The sequence below is a fragment of the Solanum tuberosum genome, unplaced genomic scaffold (genome assembly GCF_000226075.1).
Source record: "Solanum tuberosum cultivar DM 1-3 516 R44 unplaced genomic scaffold, SolTub_3.0 scf00099, whole genome shotgun sequence".
Taxonomy (NCBI): Eukaryota; Viridiplantae; Streptophyta; class Magnoliopsida; order Solanales; family Solanaceae; genus Solanum; species Solanum tuberosum.
In genome coordinates, this window is record NW_006239023.1 from 491,917 (window position 1) to 501,150 (window position 9,234).

The 9,234-nt window shown below is 30.5% G+C and overlaps 2 pseudogenes; both read right to left on the reverse strand.

The window, feature by feature from the left end:
- LOC102596098 (uncharacterized) overlaps window positions 1-8,056 on the reverse strand; it is a 29,808-nt pseudogene extending 21,752 nt beyond the window's left edge.
- LOC102581746 (cysteine-rich receptor-like protein kinase 10) lies at window positions 2,609-6,749 on the reverse strand (annotated as a pseudogene).
- Window positions 8,057-9,234: the final 1,178 nt, after the last annotated feature.

Below are 9,234 nucleotides of genomic sequence, written 5' to 3' on the forward strand. Positions count from 1 at the left end.
TTCTAATTACAGACTTCTGTCCGTACTATAATACTTCCTCCGTCTCATTTTATATGTCATGCATTTTTATAAATAGTTAGTGTATAATATTTGTCATTTCATAAAATCAATTCATAAATTACCATATTGTTCCTTTTTTTATCCTTGTGAATTATTAGTCTTGAAAATATACATTGACCAACTTAGAAAAGTTAAGTAAATAATTCATGTTTATTGGTTAAATTAATTAATCAAAATAAATTATTCATATTCATTGATTGAAAACTTGAGTTCCAAAAAAATTAAATAAGAATAGAAAGGTAAAGTTAAATCATTTCTTAATACAAGTGTAAAGTAAAAAAGTAATAAAATGGGATGGAGGGAGTAGTTGGCTACCTTATTAAAATATATGTTTTGAATTATGTGTCTATTTATTAAATTAAAATAAAATAAAATTAATTCTACCCCTATTATTAGTACTTTTTGAAAGCCTAAATAAATTTAGAATTTTTTTAAAAAATAAACAAGAGTTCATTATTTTGTATCTATTCTAATGATATATATTTATGTGCCCTATGTTATTAAATATATTTTTCATGAATTATCGTAATGTACATCAATAAAAATAACGAAAAATTTAGTTATCTGATATGTAATTTCTCAAACACCACATAAAATAAAAGATAATCAATCAATATGAAACGGAATGAGTAAAATTTTATATGATTCCAGAATACGAAAAGTTATTTTGGCTCTTCCAATAGTATAAAGTTGTACGTAATGAGTTCCTAGAAATAGGGACTTTTTCCTTTCCTCCTCTTTTCTTTTTCCTTTTGCCCGTCCATAAAGTTGAAAAGACGTGCGAGATGCCCATATGATGCTACCTTACAAACCAAGCCAGTTAAAATGAATATGGATGTATTTAGCTCCAAGTTAAATACTTTCTGTTCCTAATTATTTGTCAATTTTTAAATTGACACTTATTAAGAAAATAATAATTGACATAGTGAGTTTATCAGTTTATCTCTATTAATTATGAAGTGGATAAATTAAAAACATAAGATTTTCAAGAAGTTCGACCTTTTTCAAAATAATTAATTGAGGGTATAATAGGTAAAAAAAATTGTCCTTTCTTAAATTGCAAAATAGATAGGAATAACTATAAAAGGAAATATGAACAAGTAATTAGGAAAAAAAAGAGTATAACTATTTTAAAACTATACATTGTATTAAAATGAGTGTTATTTTTTTTTACATGTAAACTTTACAATAATTGCTAGCTAGACTACAAGTCCAAGGCACGTACACTAAAAGTGGTACCAACACATAAAATAAGTAAACTCGGAGAAAAAGGCTACAAATATTTCATTTGACTTGGTCTACATCTCAGAAGTTGACAAATTCAATCTTCAAAGTTAACAAGTCTTTTATGGGAGTAAATAACATAAATGGTCCCTAAACTATTATAGTATGTCTAAAATAGTCCATTAACTATACCGTTAACAAATATAGTCCTTTAACTATCTACAATCTTGTCAAGTTTGGTCTATATCTACTTTTTATAAATAAATAAAAACTTGTAATTCTAATTTAATCTCTATCTCCTGACTTTTTTTTTGCCACTTCTTTGCTCTATTATCTCACTATTTCTTCACTTTATTTTGTCCAATTCTTTTTTTTCTACTGTCTTACTGTAATTGTGTGTTGGTCGTTATTTTATTTGAGTTGAATCAAATTGCAGCTCTAAAAACACCAAAAAAATCAGCATGAAATTGTACATAACACAGCACTAGACAACAACATCAAACCATTAAAATATCAATACCAAACTACTACATCAGACTACGAAAAATTTGCACCAAAAGCACTCGAGCACCAAATATCAGCTGCAAACTGCACAAAATATAGCACAGAAACTGCACCAAACTACACAAAAACTGCACCAAAAAACATCACCAAGCTACCCCAAACTGCACAAAAACAACACCAAACTTGACAAGGTTTTCTTTACTATAGCAGCGTCAATGAAGAAAAGAAGAGGGAAAAAGAAAATCAAGAGAGAGTAGCTGTATTATGAAGTTTGTTAACGGTGTCTATAAAAGTAGATACAGACCAAACTTGACAACATTATAGATAGTTAAGGGACTATTTCCGTTAAGTGTATAGTTTAGGGACTATTTTAGATCTACTGTAATAGTTTAAGGACCATTTATGTCATTTTCTTTCTTTTATGGGGGTGATGGGACATGAGAGAATAAGAACAAGCTACCGAGGTGCAAAATTTGTACTTGCTTTTACTTGAACGTTTCTAATTACATACATACTTTTCCAACCCTACTATAATATATAGTTGGCTATCTTAATAAAATTATATGTTTCGAATCATTTGTCTACTTATTAAATTGAATTTAAAAAATTCATTTAACTCCTATTATGAATACTTTTTGAATATCTTAATGTACATCAGAATGAATTAGAGAAATTAATTATTTGATATATAATTTCTTAAACATCATATAAAATGAAAGATAATCAATTAATATGAAACAAAACAAGTAACATTTTATATGATTTTAGTAAACGAAAAGTTATTTGGCTCTTCAAATAGTATAAAGTGGTATGGAAGGAGTTCCTAGAAATTGAGACCTTTTCCTTTCCTCTTGTTTTCTTAGTTAAATAACTACTCATTTTAAAACTATGCATTGTATTAAAAAGAGTGTTACTATTACATATAAACTTTATAATAATTATTGTTAGCTAGACTACACGTACACTAAAAGTGGTACCAACACATAAAATAAGTAAACTCAGAGAAAAAGGTTATCATACTAAGGATGTTAACGAGGATATAACTCAGATATGGATGCCTCATTTCGTGATGAACCAATAGATTTACTTTTGGCTAGTTCACTAGAGTCTGTCATTCTTGTGTTGTATTCTTTAATAAGCGACGTCTCTGCGGTAATATTACTGTGCATATAGAATGCTGGCCCTGAAGGCATTGGAAGACTCAACGAAAAGCTACTGAGCATGAGAACAACAGCTGCCATGGTTGGTCTATCAGCCACACTTTCTTGAACACACAATAAAGCTATGTGAATGCTTCTCATTATGTCACGAATCAGTCCTGTGCTTTCCTTCAGCATTGGATCTACAAAATCTATAGTTGTTCCATTACGCCAGCTTAACCAAGCCTGTATGTGAATGTGATAGTTCAATTATCAGAATAAGATGAAATTCTCTGACCATTTCACAAAATTAATACTTGATTGATTGGCCAGGTTACTTACAAAACTCAAAAGGTCTTCCACCGATTCTCCATTTCTGAAACAAGTGTTTTTTTGGCCACTTAAAATTTCTAAGACTAGTACTCCAAAGCTAAAAACATCTGACTTTACGGAAAATTGCCCGTGCATTGCATACTCTGGTGCCATATATCCACTGTGAAACAAAAACAACAATTACGTAACATTCCGCAACTTATATAACATTGCATATTTAGTAGTCCAAACAGTGGGATCAGCAAAACTAAATAGCTGTTAAAACAGGGAACTACTTGATGTTAAAAGTCAGAACTACATGTTTCATTAATGATCTGGGACATTTTCTCAAGGAAGTCGAAAGCACAAATTGGGTTGTTATGTCTTACTGCAATGTGAAGACAACATCTTAGACCACTGATCTATTCTTGGCTGAGCAAATAACAAGTTTTGATGAGTTAAGACCAATATCTTGTATTTTGCTACCGCGAGATCATATCTGATAACCTCTTTGAACAATGAGAGTTCATATGCAGAAAAGAAGAAGATATTTTTGTTCTAAACAAAATCAAATTTAGCTTATTCATTTCCAGAACTCTGTTTTGGCCGAAGATCCTGAACTTCATTTTAATCATTAGAGATTGCAACTTTGGTAGTGACCAAATTGAGAACAAAACTCTAGGTATATAACCATCATCTTGAATAATACTGAGTTTGTACACCACGAAAGTCCTAGTTCAACAAAATTGAGGTAAGCATTCCTAAAGATAGTACAATGATGAGCAAAATTCATATTGAAAATTCTAATAACAATTCAAAGAAAGATTTTCTTTTGTCTCGAGGCAGCTTTTATTCTAGCTAAGTTGTTAAATAATCCTTCCTAGCAAAATGCTAATAACAGTCTATCCAACGAGAGAGGTAAAACTTACTAGGTCCCAACAATTCTGTTTGTGCTGCCTTGAGTTTCATCTAATTCAAATAGCCTTGCCATGCCAAAATCTGAGATTTTAGGATTCATTTCTGTATCTAGTAGAACATTACTAGCTTTGAGATCACGGTGAATGATCCGAAGCCTAGAATCCTCATGAAGATAAAGAATTCCCTTAGCAATGCCTCCTATTATTTTGGATCGCCTTTCCCAATCCAATTGCCTACGTTTAACTGAATCTGCGAACAAGATGAAGAATATGAAAATAAAATAAAATTCTAAGTCACTTAAAATGTTACTACAGGCAACTGCTCATTATAAGTGCAATTAGTTCTATGGTATATAAGGCAGACAACCAGACAAGATATCGAATTACATTGATAGAATAACTTTTGTTAGGGGTGTACATGGTCGGGTTGGTTCGGGTTTTTTAAATATCAAACCAAATCATTTGTGTCGGATTTTTGAATTTATAAACCAAACCAAACCAATAAAACTCGGGCTTTTCAACCTCAGATTTTTTCAGATTTTTTTGGGTTTTTTGGATTTTCGGGTTTTTCTAGTAAAGTATTCATACAAACATATAATTTACTTGTACTTCAAATATTTCTTTAGTCCTACCAAAATACAACTATCTAAGGTGTTTCTTAAGAAAATAACACAAAATATGATATGATTAATGACATTAAAATATCCAACAAAAAAATAATAATGAAATCGCGTAAAACAAATATTGCAAATTAATAAGTAATAATGAAAATAATCATAATTTAAAAGTACTAAATCATGCTAAAATAAGTTTAATAAGTATTAGTTACATGACTAAGTATTAAAGGAAATTAAAAATTAGATTATGTACTTTAATTGTCTAAACCTTTGTAAAACTAAAGAACAAATATTCAATATTATTGTCATTCTTAGTGTTGAATTGATTTTCTTTTTGCATTAGTATTAATTCGATTTTGATTTAAACTTTATTATAATTACCAACATCTATGAACTATAATCTTTATGAACTATTAAGAATTCTAAGTTTCAAACATGAAATAATATATTAAAAGATAAAAACTATGAAAAAAGTATAACAAAATATTTAAAAATTATATCAAAGTAAATATTTTTACGTATAAAATAAAATTTTAAAATTAATATATATAATGTCGGGTTGGTTTTTTTTTAGTTAAAACCAAACCAACCCAAATATAGTCGGATTTTTTATTTCAATACCAAATCAAGTCAAACCAAACCACTAGTCGGATTTTTTTTTCGATTTGACTCGTTTTACAGTTTGGTTCGGTTTTCGATTCAATTTTGTACACCCCTACTTTTGTATATAAGTTAAATTCATAACTTATTGATGCTCAAGCTCAATATTGATAAAAAGTCAAGCAGTACATACCAAATAAGAAGTGGTCAAGACTTGCGTTGGGAACAAACTCATAGACAAGAAGTCGCTCTGTTCCGTCTAGGCAAAATCCCAGCAACCTAACCAAATTCCTGTGTTGAAGCCTGGCAACCAACAAGACCTCATTTTTGAATTCTAGATCACCTTGGCCTGAATCTGCTGATAACCTTTTCACTGCTACTTCTTGTCCATTTTGAAGCTTACCCTAAAATATAAATGAAAACAAATTGAAAAAATATGAACTAAAGCAATGAAATTATAACAAGTACTCATATTCAGTGGAAAGAATATTTGTACAATAGAAGTTAAAATCATGCTACAATATGTAAGTTTAATTACCTTGTACACAGGACCAAATCCGCCTTCTCCGAGCTTATTAGCATCTGAGAAGTCATCTGTTGCTGCTCTAATTGCCGAAAATCATATTGAAAAGATTCTGCAATACTAGTATCATCTACAGATGTACCTTCACGAACATAGTAGTAATAGCTTACAACAAATTAGTGAAACATGGTCTTAATAATTCAACTTTCCTGAATTATTGTTTGTTTATAGTTTACGCTTACTCTGAATTTCGTTCACCAGCTTCCTCTTGCGCCTCCTTATCATGATGACAGCAATACAAATCATAAGAATAACAATTGTAACAGTTGACACAACGATAATGATAATTGTTCGTGTTGTTTTATCATCCTTCCCTGTTGGAGGTGTTTTATTTTCCGTCCCTGTTGGAACTGTTTTATTATCATTTCCTACAAAAAAAAAAAAAAAAAGTTTCAAGTTAGTACAATATCTTCTCATTCCCAATTCACTTGTCTTACTTTGCTTTTAAGAATAACTAAGAAACTTTGCGTATTACCTATTGAATATCACAAATACAATTGGTCCTATAATATAGTATGTTCTTCCAGCCTTAACTCATGTCAAAGACTTGTGGTTGTGTTGAATTGTATGATCTATCTCATCTAAAGTCTTAAGTTGTTATACATAGTACACTTGTCTTTCGCCCCATGAATTGGTTATTCCTAAACGAGTCATGAAGGGTATAACGAATATACCTTGTCTCCACATTGGATCAAGAACAGGATCTGACTTGTTTGGCTTTGTGCCTAGACAGTTTGCATTTCGTAAAACTAAAAAAGACTAGGACACCCCCTTCTTTTGATTTACGTTCCATCAGTCTCATAGAATGGGGTAGGTAGGAGATAATCAGTGATCGGAAGGCGTTCATTTCAATCTCTATAAACAGTGACAATTTCTCAATCTATTTGATTGAATTGATAGATACGAAACCTCCCCATTCTTAGGATTTTATCAATCAGATGAAAAAAAAAAAAAGATTTATACTTGACGTCTTCAACACGCCACCTCAAGTGCGAGCCTGATTCTCTTTTATGAGTCAAGCAAACAGTAAATCTTCTTGATAGATGGTGACAAAGAGATTTGAATGAAGAACCATATTGAATTGTGTTACTATATATCTCATCTAAAAACTTAAAACTATTTGATTTTTATTTAATTAATTATGTCTTCAACAGTCTCAATCAAAATTGGATATTGATAAAATTGGGATTAGCAAAAGGAACAATAAAAACTGTGTTCACCTGCAGGTGGCGGAGCTTCCAACGGCACATCCACGAAGAAACGGGAAATTTCATAACGGAAGTTGCACCTAATCCCTATGATTCTTCCACCGGTCTTTCCCAGGCAGGGACATTGAGGCAAGGTTCCATAAGCGTCAGTTAAGCAATTGAAGCAACTCTGACGAGATAAATCAGGAGTACACTGCACAAGTGCATATATAGACTGAGAATCTGGACCTGTCGCATTACCACTAGCATATTTTTGAAGAGGACCACCCTGTGCAGCACGGTCTCGTAAATTTTCCAATAATTTTCTTAGCTCCTGGTTAAATTCCTCGGGTTTTGAAGCATTCGCAGGATTCCAAAGAAATAATTGAATAGACAACGATGGAGTATCTATAATGGATTGATTCGAATACTGTAACATACATTCATCATAGCCACCGAAAACTTCTTTTTGGTTAGGACATAACTGTGCAATCTTTTGAACAGCATTATCAACACAAACGCGACAATCATCTAGCTCCACATCTCCTCTACATAACACAATAACGCTGGCTCTATCAGAGTTTTGGCCAATAGAAGCATTGTAGAAACCGTAGTTATCTATTTTTGAGGAAAGGGAAGTGAGGAGTGTGTTTAGATTGTTCTTGTAGGTACTATTCTCAGTATAGTTACCATTCTTACCACATATACCGAATCGTAAATCAGGCAGCTGCGCTACAATATTGAGAACATGTAAATGCAAAAATAGAAAGAATAACCACTTTTGAATAGCCATGGCTATGTCTGTTTAAGTTACAAGCAAGTTTTGATATTAGTGCAGAATATGTAAAATAGAACCTAGAGCAGGAAGAGCTTGTAAAAAGAGTTGGAGATAGCGTATTGACCGGGGTGTAGCGAACTTCATTTGTCTTGGCAGTACAATTTCTGACATATTAGTTAAGCAAGAAAAGGACATTGATATTTGAAGGTTAGCTGCAAAACTAACACTCGGTTGGATTGGATTCAAATTTTAAAAGAAAAAAGAGCTTTTAAAATTATTAATAATCTTAAATATGCAGTAACATTTATCTTATATAATAATAAATGTATGGTTGTTAAAGTATAAAATGAAATTATTTTTAGATACTCCCTCTGAGCAGTTTTAATTGTTATTTTGCGCTTTTCAAAAGTCATTTTCATTATTTTTTAAAGTTAAATTAAATTACATTAATTCAATATTTTAAATAAAAAATTTAGATATTCAAAAACTATACAAATAATACTATAAATTGCAACTTTTTGTATATCAATATAATAAAAATATATCATAAAATGTTAATCAAAACTCTTATCGTTTGACTCTAAAAAAAACCATGATATTTAAAAATGGACTGAGGGAGGGAGTACAAAATATAAGAAAATATCAAATTTCTTTTTGAAAAACTAATTGATGTAGTTCTTTTGAAATAATGTCACATGGAATTAATAAGGAATAGTACAAACTTTTGACTTGGTCTATATCTTTTGGGTTGAATAATTGACTTTTAAGGGTGCATTTGTGAATATTTTTGAAATATATCTTTTCTAGAGAAATAATTCGGAGGAAAATGACGTTTCTTATAAATGAAAAATATGCTTTCTAGAGAAATAATTTGGAGGAAAATAACTTTTCTTATAAGGAAAAAAAAATAATGATGAAGAAGGTTATATTCACTTTCCTAATGTGATGAAGAAGCTTATATTCATTTTTCGGAGCCGAGAGGATAATATTTTTCCTCTAAAAATATAAATGGTAAATCAATTTATTTTAATTAACAAAGCAAAATTGCTACTGAGGGAACAATATCTTTTAACGTCGTGCACACCGTTAAAAACATCATTTAAAATCGTTGCTGGCCCGATTTTGTCCAAAAAAAAACATTTAAAATCAAAATGGCTGCAGGAATTTTTTTTAAAAGTAAAATCATTGCCTCAGCAGCGTTATTCTAAAAAAATAAAAAGATTTCCTCTAAAATTGCTACGCAGCGTTTTCTTAAAAATAAAATAAAATTTATAGCAATTTTAATTTAAAAACTGAAATCGCTGCAATGGCAG